The sequence below is a fragment of the Entelurus aequoreus genome, linkage group LG01 (genome assembly GCF_033978785.1).
Source record: "Entelurus aequoreus isolate RoL-2023_Sb linkage group LG01, RoL_Eaeq_v1.1, whole genome shotgun sequence".
Lineage (NCBI taxonomy): Eukaryota > Metazoa > Chordata > Actinopteri > Syngnathiformes > Syngnathidae > Entelurus > Entelurus aequoreus.
This window is the reverse complement of record NC_084731.1, coordinates 67786081-67803460: the sequence shown is the minus strand read 5'-3', so window position 1 is coordinate 67803460 and position 17380 is coordinate 67786081. Positions and strand designations below refer to the sequence as shown.

At 39.2% G+C, this 17380-nt stretch overlaps 1 protein-coding gene across 2 annotated transcripts in view; it reads left to right on the top strand.

Annotated features, from left to right (window-relative positions):
* The window catches only part of LOC133656108 (cold shock domain-containing protein E1-like), an 87064-nt gene that overhangs the window by 13599 nt on the left and 56085 nt on the right, over positions 1 to 17380 (top strand). The window contains exon 2 of one of the 2 annotated variants that reach the window (XM_062056968.1): positions 9292 to 9939. The gene's annotated coding sequence lies outside the window, so the exon portion shown is untranslated. Of the gene's footprint in view, positions 1 to 9291; positions 9940 to 16034; positions 16053 to 17380 lie in introns of those variants that run through there. The other variant, XM_062056960.1, reaches the window with a different exon arrangement.

Genomic DNA, 17380 nt, shown 5'->3' with positions numbered 1-17380 from the left:
TAAATAGAAACGTTTGTGTACTGAAGGATATTTCTCCATAAGAAACAATGTAAATATGAATAATGGGTTCCAGCCTCGACAAAAGTCCATATTTTAGTGAAGGTTTGTACTAGGGCTGGGTGATGTATCGAGTTTGTAAGATATATCGATATATTTTAAACAAGATATGAATTAAGAAAATATCGTAATATCGATATAATTGATTTCACGTTAAAACGACCAAACGCCTCTTATTTGTTGTGTGCCTTGTTCTCCCCCGTAACACTCCATGGGTTATTAAACCCCATGCCCCTTCCTCCTTCCAAGACGTGCGTGCCGTGTCCCCCCCCCACACTGACCCACTACAACAACACACAAGTAAATATGGAGTCTTTGAGTGTACCACCAGGTAAAACGCCAACTTCTGCATACTTACCAACAACTACGGTTTTCCCGTAATTAGTGCGGTTTTTGGTAATCCATCCCGGTTCACGGCTGCGTGGTAAACAGTAAAATTTTCCATTAAAAATAAGTAATCGAATCTACGTAGCTTAACTACATTTCCCAGTAGCTTGGCAGTAGCTTCGCTACTTTTTAAACAAGTAGCGATTTCCGTAGCTTAGCTATTTTAAGACCCATGTAGCGGTTAGCTAAGCTACATGCTACAAAAGAAGAGAGAGGGAGAAAGAAAGAAGTGGACTAGTGTAACTCCACAGGCAGGGGACAACATATACGGGAAACATCAATGATGATTGGTTGGTTTAAGTATAAGAACATCCATGATTGGTTAATTGTTTACTATGATGAGTCACGATTGGTTCAGATTAAGGCGAAAAAATTGGGCAGGCCAATCAGAGGCAAGATAGGGCGGGTCATGGAACCAGGAAGGGAAATCACAATAGACATCCCAAATGACGACGAGAGAGTCGGTGAAGAAAAGAGGGAATTTTCAAGCGGGCGATTTATATATTAAGAAAAACTAGTGGAATATGGCAGACGGATTCTCTTCCTTACATTTTTCTTTTAGGAATGTAGACGACGTCCAGGAAACCCACAATGCGTCTACTTGGCCACATTTGGCATTTGACAAATGTATGCTTCTGGATAAAAAAATAATTTGAGTTGTTTAGCATGAAAGCCCAAATCAAAACTGCTCTCTGCATGGAAGACGTGGAATACACATTTAAGAACACACATGATTGTGGCAGACATGATGACTTTTGCTACAGTATAGCCTGTCTAAATGCTACATTTAATTTTCACTGGTGTGTAAGAACAAGACAATAGCTGGGAATTAAAAAGTGCCTGCCTGCAATTTTATTTTTCATCTGAGTTTGATACATTTTGTAATATTTGCCCAGCTATGTCATTTATTTCATGTATAAATAATATTTTGTATTTTATGTATACATTCTTTGTTTTTCAATTTTATTCATGTAATTATGTACTACTTAAACAGTTTCTTTTTTATGATATTAATACCCATCTTGACTAACTGGGTTAATAATAGTGCCACTGACAAAAATGAATATCTTTTATATGTATATTTTCATCGGAAAATATATCGCCAGCCCTAGTTTGTACGCAAAACTGCCGCCAACAGGCGCGCACACACAGGAGTCCCTTTGGTACCCTCACAAATGATCAGAAATCACAAAAATCCTTAACTTGAACAACCCTATTGCTACTAGATATTTCTTCAGTTTAATAGCATGATGTAGACCAGGGGTGTCAAACTCATTTTAGATCGGGGGCCACATGGAGAAAAATTTACTCCCAAGTGGGCCGGACTGGTAAAATCACGGCACGATAACTTGGGCGGCGTGGCGAAGTTGGTAGAGTGGCCGTGCCAGCAATCGGAGGGTTGCTGGTTACTGGGGTTCAATCCCCACCGTCTACCATCCTAGTCACGTCCGTTGTGTCCTTGGGCAAGACACTTCACCCTTGCTCCTGATGGCTGCTGGTTAGCGCCTTGCATGGCAGCTCCCGCCATCAGTGTGTGAATGTGTGTGAATGGGTGAATGTGGAAATACTGTCGCTTTGAGTACCTTGAAGGTAGAAAAGCGCTATACAAGTATAACCCATTTTTCATTTATTTATAACTTAAAAATAAAGACAACTTCAGATTGTTTTCTTTGTTTAAAAATAGAACAAGCACAATCTGAAATTGTACAAATTATAATGTTAGGTTTTTTTTTTTATAATTACTTGTTGCGGTTAATAGAATATATACTTTATTTGTCGTTATTTATATTTTTTGAATAAATTATGTGATAATGTTCATCAGTCAACTCATTGGTGTTCATTTTCAATCTATCAAGATAACAAAATGATATCAAACTCAAATTGCAGTATATTATTTATGTAGTTTGATCATTTTCTCGACTGATGTACTAACACAGGGGTCACCAACGCGGTGCCCGCGGGCACCAGGTAGCCCGTAAGAACCAGATGAGTAGCCCGCTAGCCTGTTCTAAAAATAGCTCAAATAGCAGCACTTACCAGTGAGCTGCCTCTATTTTTTAAATTGTATTTATTTACTAGCAAGCTGGTCTCGCTTTGCTCAACATTTTTAATTCTAAGAGAGACAAAACTCAAATAGAATTTGAAAATCCAAGAAAATATTTTAAAGACTTGGTCTTCACTAACTGACAAAGAAACAGATAACAGATTTGGTGTCCAGTTCAAAGTGTGACATGATTTATCTAAAAATTTGAGAGTTGACTTCTGTATTTTACATGAGTTATTATTTGTATAAACATGGTGCAAAGTAATTCATGATTTGTTAAAAAATGTTAGTGGCTATCTAGTTAAAATGGGATATTGTGATTTCACAAGACTGTCTTAGAAGTGATCATTTGAAAATGTTCAATTTGAAAAAGGTGCACTTAGAGAAAATATAAAAATAAAGTGTTGATATTGATATTTATCTGTTTCCATGTATATTTATTGTGAGAAATCATTAAGTTGATCAGTGTTTCCACAACGATAAATATCATTAATTATTAATAATAACATAGAGTTAAAGGTAAATTGAGCAAATTGGCTATTTCTGGCAATTTATTTAAGTGTGTATCAAACTGGTAGCCCTTTGCATTAATCAGTACCCAAGAAGTAGCTCTTGGTTTCAAAAAGGTTGGTGACCCCTGTACTAACATCATGTTTTTTTTTGGTTCATATGCAGCATCATCTACAAAGATACAAATAATTGCTATTGCAACATCCAGTGGACACATTTAGAACAGCTGTTTCTATCATTCAAAAATTTCAGGTTAATTTTTATACTTAGCAAACTCATCCCGCGGGCCGGATAAAACCTGTTCGCGGGCCTGATCCGGCCCTCGGGCCGTACGTTTGACACCCCTGATGTAGACAAAAGCTCTGAGACTGCATAAAGCCAAATATTTTTAAAAGTAAATTATTGCATATTGTTCTAATCTGTGACACCTTGAGACAAGAATATGTTGATTGACCGTCTAAAAGTAACATCTTCCTTCACTCGTTATTTTGGGAGTTTTATGCATTTATATTTAAGATATAACAATCCCGAATCGCAATTGTTTGCAATAAATAAATAATGATAAATGGGTTATACTTGTATAGCGCTTTTCTACCTTCAAGGTACTCAAAGCACTTTGACAGTATTTCCACATTCACCCATTCACACACACATTCACACACTGATGGCGGGAGCTGCCATGCAAGGCGCTAACCAGCAGCCATCAGGAGCAAGGGTGAAGTGTCTTGCCCAAGGACACAACGGACGTGACTAGGATGGTAGAAGGTGGGGATTGAACCCCAGTAACCAGCAACCTTCTGATTGCTGGCACGGCCACTCTACCAACTTCGCCACGCCAGTCTACTGCTTTTAAAAACATTTGGCTTTATGCAGACAGTCTGAGCTTTTCTCCACATTATGCTCTTAAAACTGAAGAAATGACCGATAAAAATATACAGTGATCATAAAGTAATGTAATTATAATAATGCACACAACCATTTTAAAAGGATAAAAACTTGTATTCCTCATTACTGTAGAATTGTTTTACCATTGTACTGTAATTTGAAGATAAACAACTTTTCATCCTAAATAAATAAACAAAAAAAGAAATAAACAAACTTGCTGTTTCCTTAAACACTTTTGATTGGCCAAGAGGCAAAGGATGCCAGGCTCAACAATTCAGATTGGCCAACATGTCTGTCACTCAAATGTCGGCGACGGCGGAGCAAAAAAACCCTCAACTGGTGCAGGTTTGGTCATCGCACTAATTAAAACCTCAATGCCGGTTCGATGTCGATTAATCGTGCAGCCAGAGCTCTTTTAGTAATTGAGTACTCTTGCAAATACTTTGATTTATCTTGAAATCTAAAACACACTTTATAGCCTCAATGCGTATTTAAGGGAAAATAGCCGAACTAAACAATTTTTCTGTTTGCTATAACCTACATTCTTTTTTTCTAACAAATACACAACACCAACATTGGTATTGCACTTTTAACATACATTTATTATTAAAAACAAAGGAAAAAAACAGATTAATCGTTGCAGCCCTATCTAATTTAGTCATCCGCTTTTAAATTAAGCTTGAGATAGTTTTAGGTTTGTGGTCAGACACTAAAACATGACTACTACAGTCAGAAATATTTTTACGGTAACTGTGCTACTCATGAAGCTGTAGCAAAAGTAATAACTAATAATAATCCTATTACGCTTTTGTACAAATAGGAAACATTGGGGGAATGTACCTGAGATCTGTGGCTCTATTAATATTTATGATAATAAAACTATTTTGTCCTTTTAAAAGCAAGGACAGGCAAAGTGCTGATATTTTTTTTTACGTAAACAGAGGACAGTCAAAATAGCAGCATTAAAAACAACAAAACACCATAGTTATCCAACTTCCTCAAAAATAAAATTTAGTGATGGTGATTAGAAAGATGCATATAGACAACGTTTAGCAAGTGGACTTTGGCTAAAATGATAGTTGAGGGTTTTCCCCAGATTGGCAATATACCTGTGGTGTGCTGGGTAGGCCTGGGTCAATATTCGAATAAGTCAGGTAACCGGACGATAAATTAAAATTAAGGCGGTGCATTTGCCAGCCTTGATAATCGGCATATGTATGCGTTGTTACGGTTACTTTTTTACATCGGTTTCAGCGGCTACTGTTGTTTGTACTACATATAAACAGTAGTATTGGTAACCGCTGTAAAACTACCGTCGGTTAGTCTTACCATAAGTAATTAAAATGATGGAAAAACCGTGATTGACAACCACATTTTGATAAAACTATGGAGACCAACTAGCGCTAGCTTGCTAGCTTAAATGCTAACACGTAAACATGATACGTTAACGTATTTTCCCGTTAAGCATCTTTCCCCAATGTAAACTTGTGTAAACACAAGATACTCTATTCACATAGAACACAAAGGCTGTGCTGTTTTTACACAAAGTTTTCGATATAAACTCCACAGCAGCTGTGTCCCAATTCAGGGTCTGCATCCTTCGAAGGACCCGGCCTACGCAGCCTCCGAAGGACAGTCTAGCCTGCGGAGGATACTTACATTTGAAAGTGTATTCGCTGCCGCTGCTTTTATTTGTCGCCATCGTCAAAAAGATCCGGGTTGAACAAAGGCGCGCAAAGCATCTTGGGATATGGGAGGCCACGAAGGATAGTCGCGGTACATCCTCCGAATACAGGGAAAAGGAGGGCGCATTCGTCGGCTGCATTTGGAGGAGCTTTCGAATTTGAATTAATTGGGACAGCCTTCGTGCAGCGTTGTGACGTAAGCGGCTTTCAAATTCGCCCTTCGAAGGATGCAGACCCTGAATTGGGACACAGCTAGGGTCACGTTGAAACAGACGGACATGGACTCCGTTGAAACAGGAAGTGAACTCGCGTGACGTCACATAAACATAAAACATAAAAATGAAATTACTCATCACGTAATTCACATTTAAAAAAACAAAAACCATTCTAAAACGTTTACAAATTAAAATGGACGAATATAAACATATTTACACACAAATACAAATAATATGGCTTTTATGAAGCCAGAACAAAATTTGATGACTTGATTAAAAGATTTTGATGTATGTATAATTACTTTTTGAGCACATTAAACAATACCACAATTATGATAACTGTAATCATTTTAGTCACAATAACTTTATTTAGTCATTTTATTTATTGCGATCCTCGGCTCGGGATCTTTCTGTGTGGAGTTTGCATGTTCTCCCCGTGACTGCGTGGGTTCCCTCTGGGCACTTTGGCTTCCTCCCACCTCCAAAGACATGCACCTGGGGATAGGTTGATTGGCAACACTAAATTGGCCATAGTGTGTGAATGTGAGTGTGAATGTTGTCTATCTGTGTTGGCCCTGTGATGAGGTGGCGACTTGTCCAGGGTGTACCCTGCCTACCGCCCGTGTGCAGCTGAGATAGGCTCCAGCACCCCCCACGACCCCGAAAGGGACAAGCGGTAGAAAATGGATGGATGGATGGGTTTTGGTTGTGTTTATTTGAGGGTCCCTAACAAAGACGCAATCTATTTTATTGCTTTTAGTCGTGGTTTTTATTCAAGTGCAAAACTTTGCGTACGCAGTATATACAGTATTATTTTCATTTGTTTTGTTGAAGTTGGTATTTCAAAGTTTAGATTTCAACTACAATGTTAAAATATTCGAGAAATACAAGTTTATTGCATTTGAAGGGGTATATTTGCATATTATTATGTATTATCATTACATTAGTGATTAATTTGCTCCCAAAATGTTGACAATAATATTGTTTATCGACAGTAATTCGTAGGTCAATATATCGTCGAGCAAAATTTGGGCCGAGTGGTGGGTCAATATGACATCAAATCCTGTTTACAAAGTCATTATTACTTGGTCGTCACTGCTTCAGCCTGTTTCTTTTCTCTTAATTCACCAAGTTTTGTATATTTGGTTATTTAATATGGGTTCAGAAAAGCCAACAAACCAGCTTGGAAGGAGGGAGTCCAGTCAGTGGTTACTTGAAGCCACTGTTGGTTTACCAGACCAAAACTCCCGGTGTGTTAAAAAAAATGCAATAAATATTCGCACACACAAGATAAAAAGGATTCTCCTTTTTAAAAAAAAATTTTTTAATCGTAGCAACATGGTTGTTTACGTTTTAGAGGACACCAATGGCAAAGAGACTTGTGTGTGTGCCTCACTTGCTTGTTTAAGGTTTTGGAAATACCAGACTCTCTCCAATTTTTTCCTCCAAATGACTTCCCGTCCTCTAGAGGTGGGGGGAAAATTGTATTTTTCGATGACTACAAAATTGATTAGTAAACATCAATAATCAATACATTTATTGTGAATAAAGTAATGCAGACAGTTCTAAATTTGGCCTTTAATTTAGGGCACTTATACTCACATTTCCATGAATACATGTGATGGGAATTAATTTAACTGTTTCTTATTACAAATGCACTGTTTTTAAATGTTGCAGTTGATAAACGCTTATTTAGTCAAACAAAAATAAATGTAAAACTGGATAAATATACATCAATTAAAGATGCATAAATAATTCATTTTTAATCGTATCGTAGCTCCTGAATCGTAATCGAATCGTGAGGTGCCCAAAGATTCTCACCTCTACCATCCTCCCAAAAAGAATGCTATGATTAGGGTATGTAGTTTGACTTTAATGTAATAATAAGTCTTATTAAATCCTGTATATGTGCAGTAAAGCAGACTCCACTGGTTTTAGAATGCAAACCTTCATGCCATGGCAGTTATTGCATCACACTCTGCTAGGAGTATACTAAAAGAAAACAACTTATGTGTCCTTGGCCTCAGCGCTCAGCCTCTTGGAAGTTCATGTCTAATCCACTGATGGAGTCCTCCGTTGGGTGCGCCCCATGTACTATTTTTTAGCAAGCATGCAAAACACAGCTGCGTTGAATCACATAGGAGGAACGCCGCCATATATATCAGCGACTGATCTGGAGGTATGCACGAGGAATATCTAGTCAACTGGCTGCCACTGTGGGAAGTCTCCAGATGCAACCTATTTTTATACCCATTAGGTAGGCTCCTCCTTAGTGGTGCGTGAGCTCTAGCTAGTGGTATGCCAAAAAAATCACTTGATTAAATGTACAAACACAGTGTTACTGTTTAAACTGGGTGTAATGTTACAGTGGCCAAAATAATAAATATAGCGTATTTTTCGGACCATAAGGCGCATGTCTGTTTTTATACAAAAGGCACACCGGATTATAAAGAGTGCATTAAAGGGGTCATATTATGATTTTTCTTCTACATTCAAAACACTTCCTTGTGGTCTACATAACATGGTTCTCTGGTCAAAATGTTGCATATATGATGTTTTACAGACCGTCTTCTATCCGCTTTCTGACCGTCTCTTCAGGATGCACAGTTTTGTGGGCGGTCTTATTCACACAAGCGTCTTCTCCTCGTCATCTTTGTTGTACCGGTAGTTTTTAGCGCTTCCATAGCGAGTCTACTGACAGATATAAGTTAGGGGTGTACGCTACTTTGTATTAGAAATGGCAGTAGCAGAGGAAGAATGCCCCACAACTAGAGAAAAAGAAGGAGCTTATTGACTATGGCATGAGCTACTATGGCGGACGCGCGCACATTTTCGGGACTTATGCAGATCCCAAATATACATGAGCAGGTAGCAATAGGTAAGAAAAGTTTGATTTGCATTATATTGTGAAACAAAATGCCAGATAATGTTTCCTAATAGGTGCCATTTTGGGGTCCTTATCCACACCATAGTAATGTTGAAGCACAGTATGTCTGACTAGGGTAAGCGCGATCCTCCGAAAATCCATCAAGAAGCGGTGCAGCTTTGTAGTTTACCAAGGTCGTACTAAAACATTTTGACAGACCCATTAATCCCATTAATCGCTTGTTTTTCGATTATTACATTTTTATAAACCTGAGAAGCCATAATCAAAATTTAACTCAAAATTCTATGAATTATCCAGCGTAAACATGTACACACACACACACACACACACACACACACACACACACACACACACACACACACACACACACACACACACACACACACACACACACACACACACACACACACACACACACACACTTTTATACCAAACACTAGGCACCACAGCGTTTGTTATAAAAGAATAGATATACAATCTATTTGTTAGCTAAAATGTTGAGAATTAATAGTCTACTAGATTGCTAAAAATTCTGGGAATTGTGTTCTGCGTAAATCACAATATGTGCCTTGTCTCTATAGAAGCTAATCTTCCCTTGCTTTTTGTGCTTTCTCCCAACAGTATGAAGTGAAACGGAACTGAATTTTTGTACCATCCGCAACTGCTTCAACGTTCAGATCACAAGAAAGAAGCCTGAAAATCTCCAAAAAACGAAACAAGCAACGTCACATACCGGATCATTTCAAGGGTTTGACCAGGGAAACAAGAAGTAAACCAAAAACCTTGTATTGACCAAAGACAAACATCAGGCCAGTCGACACAAGCAGAAGATAAGCAAATCCTAAGCCCAAGCATACTTTGAGAAAACGACAACTGATCTGAAACCAGAAGTTTGTGCCTACTCAACAGCTTTGACAAAGCACACGTCCCAACGCTGCTCCTAGCCCTCCTCATCCTCCCCACACCACCAACTCACCATTGGGGTGTGGAGTGAGCTGCTCCTTTATTTTTTCCATCATAGCTCCCTACAATTTCCGCCTCCTTCTCCCACTCTTTTCATCGTAGTTTTTTTAAGCCCTGTTTTTCCACTGCATATTTTTGCGTTCCGTTTCTCCCTCCTTTTGCTTGATGCAAGCATCTAGAACCCGTGCCACAGGCCTGTAACTAGTGTGTGTGTATGCGCGCATGTGTGAATGTGTGTGTGTGAAGTGATCTGCAGGAAGCGCACAGTCCTCAAGAACCTGAGAATTCCCTTTCAAGACTACAAAGGTGGGTCTGCAGTGCTTTTCTAGCATGACATGCAACATGTTAACGTGAATCTCTTGAAAATGACTATGTAATGTACAGATGCACACAGGCTGTTAACCTACAGTATCTTACCTTTTAGCAGCCATATCTTGTCAAGGGACACCACTATACTGACTTATTGGGACCCTTCCTCTAGGAGGAAGAGTCCGCCCAGGTACTTTAGTCCTAAGGCTGTCCAAAACATTGAGAGGTGACTAGAATTGAAGTTGAACACTTTATTCTATACAGAAGAGTACTTTACGGGCTGTAGAGTGAGCCGGCATTTAAGCCGCACCCACCAAATTTTAGAATAAATAAATATTTTTACATCTATTAGCCGCACCGAGCCAAACGCTACAAATGTATACCAGTATTAAAGATGTTGTAAATGTTTATTTAAACACCTTTTTATTGTTTCCAAACGATGTTTGTAACACGGCGTTAAAACGGTTGATCGAACTAAACAGAAGTCATCGTCATGGACCCACTAGCTGCGGAAGCTAACTCTCCAATCAGCTAAACAGACTTGATAACGCCACAGTGACGTTTTGGTGAGTTTACTGAGGAATTTGTGAAACTGAAACAATACAAAAAGAATGCCATTGTAAATTAATAATACTAACACAGACACTCGTAAACTTGTGAGCATATTCGTTAATGCTAACGACGCTAGCTTGATTACATAGCACGTACAAATATGCATGAAAACACTCCTACAGACATCACACATAGGGCGCTTTAGTAAGTAAGGATAGTTTTAGTTGTAAAACTTACAAACGTTTCTTGGAGTGATGAATGAAGAATCCTTTAGGCCTGGGCGATATTCCATAAGTCAGTTAACCGACGATAAATACAAATTAAAGTTGGCAAGTTTTCCAGCGTTGATAAATCGCCATGTGCATGCTTCAAGAGCATTCACGCTTTTCGTCGCTTTTAGCGGCTACGCACGTTTGTACCATAGCAGAATGAAAAGAATGGGGTGAATTATCCTGTCCTCATTAAGTGTCTTTGACTGTTTGCAGTGATGCGGGCAGCTGGCTAGTTAGCATGTAGCAGCTAGCATGGACAAAATGAACACAAAACCAAATGCCAGCGCACCAGTGGGGGAATATTTCAGTTCAAACCTTTTGAACAAGATGAGTGAGAAGCCAGTTTGCGGAATATGCGCGACTACAACAAACCTGCACGCCCACTTGAAAAACAAGCACTCCACAGTCCACACTCACTTTGCACCGGTCAGTGTAAACAAAATGGTGTGCGCTCACAGAAAATGTGGTTATATACATCACCAAAGACATGCTGCTATTTAAAACTAGCATTTTTTAAAAATTGCTGTCATGTTGTCGTTCTTCACTCGCAATCTGCCAGACTTAATTTAGTTTTGCATATGAGCTGTTAATACATCAGTATAGTGTTTATATTGTTACTTTTGTTTACAAAGGTCCTAACTTGATTGTCAGTTAAGTCATGTACACCTCAGCCTACATGTTCAATATTGAACATGTACCGTAATTTCCGGACTATAAGCCGCACCCGACTATAAGCCGCACCAGCTAAATTTAGGGGAAAATACAGATTGCTCCACATATAAGCCGCACCCGACTATAAGCCGCAGGGTTTTGATGTGTAATTACCGTAGTATATAGGGGTTCCTGCTACCACGGAGGAGATTGTCGGGACAGAGATGACTGTTTGGGAACGGAAAGCGTCCCATTTATTAACAATAAATCTTTCAATCATTCAATCAAACTTTCACATCTTTGACATGGCGAACAGCATTCGTGTAGAGTACAAATAATACAACGGTGCAAAGTAATACAAAGTGCTCGCCTGTACGTTATCAAAATAACCATCCTACCGGTATATGAAAAGTCAGTCTTTTTTAATCATTGTGTCATCGTCTTCCTCCTGCGTACTAAAACCACCGAAATCCTCTTCGTCTGTGTCGGAGAAAAACAGGCCGTAAATAAGGGGAAAAAGTAGCGGCTTATAGTCCGGAAATTACGGTATTTGTTTGTCAAAACTTTATTTAACCATTTTATCTATTGTTGTGTATATTCGAGGCCCCATCCCTTCCTTAAGATATTTTATTGCTTTTGGCTATAATTTTTATTAAAGTGCAACATTTTGCTAACAAAGGCCATTTTATTATTTGTTTTAACTTGGGTATTTAAATTACAACGTTAAAATACACAAGAAATACACGTTTATTGCATTTGAAAAGATATGCATGCATTATTATATTGTATTATTAAATCAATGGTTAGTTTGGTTTAAAAAATAATGGCAATATTGTTTATAATTCGGAGGTCATTATATTGTCAAGCAAAATTTGTTATTGGCCCAGGCCTAAGATCCTTTATAGCAGCAATAGTAGACAAACGGTATATACTTCCGGTTCAAGGCACGAAACGTACATTTTAAACCCGCAGCATCTGCATTGACTAAACTCGTCCAAAAAATGGTGCCACAGCACAAACACCTTTTCAGTGTTGAAAACTATTTGTTGAATACAAAACATGTCCGTTTCTACAATCTGCAGGGTTCAAAGCATAGTGAAAAAAGTAGCTGTTTATGTTCCAAAAAATATGTTAAGTACAAACAATAGCAACACCAGCGCTGGAGAGAGCGCCAAACTTTTTCTGCATGTTCAGTGCCAGGAAGTTACAGCTGTGCTCTAAAGGGGATGATTTCCACTGGATGCCAAACAGTCGCAAAACGGCACCTGCCCGGCGGAAGGTTCCTTCCGTTTTTACTCAAGTCAACGTGTCCGTCTCCAGAGCCTGTGCTAAGTATACGCAGAATTTCTATATTTGCCAGACGCCGCAACAAATCTTTTCAATTGAGCTAAAATCTGCTTGTGTTGGAGAGGAAGTCATGCAGAAACACAAAACAAATTATTCGGTTTACTTTGAAAATTGCCGTTTTCAAAGTAGATTGTGTTTTACACTTTGAAAGGTCTTAATGGGCAGCGGCGGTCATGAAGTCAACTTGTGAAAGATGTAATGTCACCTTGTTGGCCCATGGATGAGGACATGTTGATTCTGGAGGTCCAAAATGAAAGAATAATAAACAGGCAGCCATATGGGGGCCTGAGTCAAATACCAAATGAAATGGGGACCGAGAAAGCAGGGAAGATGTTACTGTTGTATTGTTGTTTGCTACAAAAAAAAAGTTGTTAATCAACTGTGGTTGGTGTTGCTGCTCAGCACCTGTTATTATTAATGGCAGGACTCAGTTGATTTGGTTCTGCTCCCCTGGGAGGACAGAATCAACTCGCTTTATTACGACCTCCCTAAGAAACGGCAACAGAACGGCGGTGCTGTTCCGTGGCAGTTTGGCATCCAGTGGAAATCCGGGCTATGGTGGTGTGGTATTAACGGTCTTGGTGGGGACGACAGACCACATTGGTCGGACTACGGTTTGCTTAAAAAAAAAAAATCCAAAAAAGTGCCAAACTGTCAAGGTGACGTTTCCGGTTTATCCACAATTTGTTCATTTTGACTTTCTCTTGTCAGTCCATGCAAAGGTTTGTCAGACAACAACATGGCTCAACCAAACTTGATACATAGGGATGCACAAAAAATCGATTAAATTTCGAATTGCGATTCTTTTTTATGATAATCAGTTTTTAAAAAGGTTTTTAGGCCATCTCCATGCAACCAGAAGGAGCTGTTCTAACCTGTCTCCTTGTAATTATTATACCAAATAATACATTGCCAGAATTGGTTTGAATCAAGAATCTTGTTGAATCAGGAAACGATTCTGAATCGAATAGTCACCCCAGGAATTGGAATCGGATGGCATCATTAAGTGCCCAAAGACTCACGCCCCTACTGTTAGCCTGTCACTCCCACGGTTGAGTCGTCACTTCCTGAGTTGTTCGGGTTACCATAGACCGAGTGCCTTTGTTCATGCAACCAACCTGCTTTGCAATTTCTGCTTTCCTCTGGTGAAGAAAAAAAAATACATTGAACGTTTTATTGGACCCATTTTTTATTTATCGATTTACGTGTCTACCGCGGTATATATTGGCATCGTTGTATCGCCCAGTGTTAGATTGTCTTTCTACTCACTTGTTACTTTCCTTTTAGACAATCAAAGCTGTGTTGACTCATATCTAGTTGTAAATCCACTGCTATTTGAAAGTGTACACTGACTACTTTCAAATGTGTCGATTGATCATATCAAATCGATTTTTGGAGAAAAGTACATGATCGGTTATTGCCGATCAATGCCTTTCAATGTTGATCCACTCTGGCTGATGTCCTCTTAATATTTGCACATTTTGTAGATGGCTGTCTGCGGGTATATGTGGAATATATTAAAATCATGTACACATCGCAGACACGCTGACAACACTCCCGACAAATGTGTACGTTGTGTTTACATCCGGTTTTGGTAGCGCAGTTTTCTGTAATCAACATTTTTTTTTTGTGGTCAAGTTTTTGGTACATCACTTGTCAATAGTGCGCAAATAATAGTCTGTATACATACATTCCTACTGTAACTACCAGCTAATGTTAATGTTTTATGTTGGTTTGGATTTGATGTCAGTTTTTCCCATGTTTGCAAACACACCGTCCGTGCCTGAAAGGTGATTGGCGGAGAATGAGGAAGTGTTGTGTATCCAGAGAAGCGCAGACTCACGGAACTAAGGTGTTTGCATTGGAGGTAAAACCTGTTGGAATTGTTCCGGCCTGTTTTTTATCATAAGATTGGTAGTATAAGTTACAAATAGTGTCTCACTTTCTTTTCTTCTGGGGACTACAATATATTACCTCAATTTGTTTTCAAGTAAAAAAAACAACAAGGCTTATTTTTAAGGTGTGGCAGTAATAAAAATGTGTGTTAGTATTATTAATTTGCAATGGCATTCTTTTTGTATTTTTTGTTTTGTAAATTCCCCCAAAACGTCACCGTGGAGTTATTCTGTTTAGCTGATTGGAGAGCTAGCTTCCGCAGCTAGTGGGTCCATGACGATGACATCTGTTTTGTTTGATCAGCTGTTTTACTGCCGTGTTACAGACACCGTTTGGAAACAATTAAGGTATGTAAATAAACATTTACAGAATATTTCTGTGTAAATAACTCATTTTACAGCGTATATATCTGCAACATCTGGTGTGGCTAATGTATGGGAATACATTTTTTCCCCCCTAAAATTTAGTGGGTGCGGCTTACAGTATATGCGCTTTATTGTCCGGAAAATACATTACGTAAAAAATATTGGCCAATCTCATACACAGATGGGAATCGGCAGCAAAAAAAACCTGATGGGAGTATCCTTGTTCTTTGGGATTGTCCTTTGACAAGATGAAGTGTAATAAAAAGGCTCTGCTGGAATGTGAGCTGTGTACGACTTCTGCAAGTTACTTTATTTACCAGAAGAGAGGTGTAACAGTGAGTGAGGTGGAGTCGCTAGTACACAGCATTCAGATAACATTTCTGATGCTTCATGTATTAACTAGAAATGGGAGTGGGGGTATTTTTGCTTTGAAAATGATTAGTTTGGTCGTGTTCAGTCTTTACTCTTCCATTGTCAGAAGGCATTTATTGTCCATTGTTGACAAAGAGACACTTTTAACTGGATGGCCGCTTGAATCACATGGGTCTCCCCCAAAGCCGCCATTGTTGTTTGTGTACTCCCCAGAAAAGAAAAGTTATTTTCAAGCCATGGTATTAGTAGTTGGTCTCCATTCTGTGCACTTCCCCGTCTGGGAGAGAAGAGGCCACGTCCCCCACTCCTCTTTCTTTGTGAAATTGCGGCCGGCTGACCTGTCTGCCTCACCCATTTTGTTTGTTCCTCTCTCCATCCCTGCAGACATCCAGCGGTAGCGGTGTGTGTCATTGGGTGGTCGCATTAGCACTAACCATTAACAGTCAAGCCACAAAAAACATCCCAAAATCAAGAAGAGCAATTTAAACGCACTAATCAAAGTCAGTGTGGTTGGACTTTATGGGAAAACATGGGCAGTCCCTGGAAAGGCTTTGTTGAGTTTACCATGCCGGCGTCGCCACCCACCGCGTTTGTTAGCGCTGACCTGAGCAGCAGCTCCCCTGTCGGACTCAGCCTGTCGCCGTATGGCCGATCTGTAAGTTCTACCTTCCCACCTTTATCTAAGTGCCCATCAGCCTGCATCTCTTTGCCTTCCATACACCCTCTGGGCTCCAGAGAATAGCCTCTGCTCAGTTGTTCCAATGATTATAAGCCAATACACGGAAAACTCCAGCTGGCAGATAATTTGATATGTGGGCGCTGCATGGGCAATTAAAATGACCCAAGTCTTGCAATACAGGGCCACCAAAAAGAGGCTGCTCTTGGACCCCCATTCCCCACCCATAAGCCATCACTCATCATGTAGATGCACTGCATCGTTAGTGTTGTTTTAACACCGGGCACGACACAACTTGACCTTTACTGACTAAACAAGTTGATGGTTTTTTTTGTGGAAGCATACTATATGTGACGTCGCGTAGGGGTTGAAGAATAGTATCAGAGCAGTAGCGGAGGCGGCACAGTGCCTGTGTGAAAAGTGTACAGTGCATCCCCCCGTATTCGTGAGCGTTACATTCCAAGGGGCAAAAAGGAATGGACATGAACATAAAAACACCTGCTAACGAGCTTACCTGCTGGAGAACCCTGGTTTGAGCAGCTCACCAAAGGGTCAAGGGATATTCATTTGTGTCTTTAGTTTGAACGCTTGCTCACACTGCAGGTCAATTCCAATTTTTTTGCCTGTATGCGACCTGTATCTGATTTTTAAATGTTTTAAAATAATATAATCAGTCCAACAAAGTAACACATAATACGTAATACAACTCCAATTCCAAACCAATCAACACTTCGAATAGCAATCAATTGAGAAGACACACAAACATGACACAAAAAATCCAAGAGTCAAACAAAAATGAATAACAGTATCAATTGGACATGGGGGAAATAGTACATTTAGATGCGTCACAATTCGGACATGGACGATTATAAAATCGATTCGTAAATGTCGATAATGTATGTATTTATTGTAAATAAAGTAATGCAGACAGTTTTAAAATGTGGCTGACTGCAGCGAGCCACCTCACCGAGAGATCCGACTTATGTTCCAGTTTTTCACACATTTCTATTCATTTATTAAATGTAATGGGAATTAATTTAGTTGTTTCTTATGACAAATGCACTGTTTTTGAATGTTGCAAGTGATAAACAAAGCGAAAATAATGTAAAGCTGCATCAATATACATAAATCAAAGATGCAGCAATAATCGATTTTGAAACGAATCGTAATCGTATTTGGGTCGTGAGGTGCCCAAAGATTCCCACCTCTCGTATCAATATTAAGAATTCCGTTTTTTTCATGTCAGTGTGAAAGGTGCAATTATGATTTTTTCAGATCCGACCCAGGCCTCTTTTTATTTCCGTATG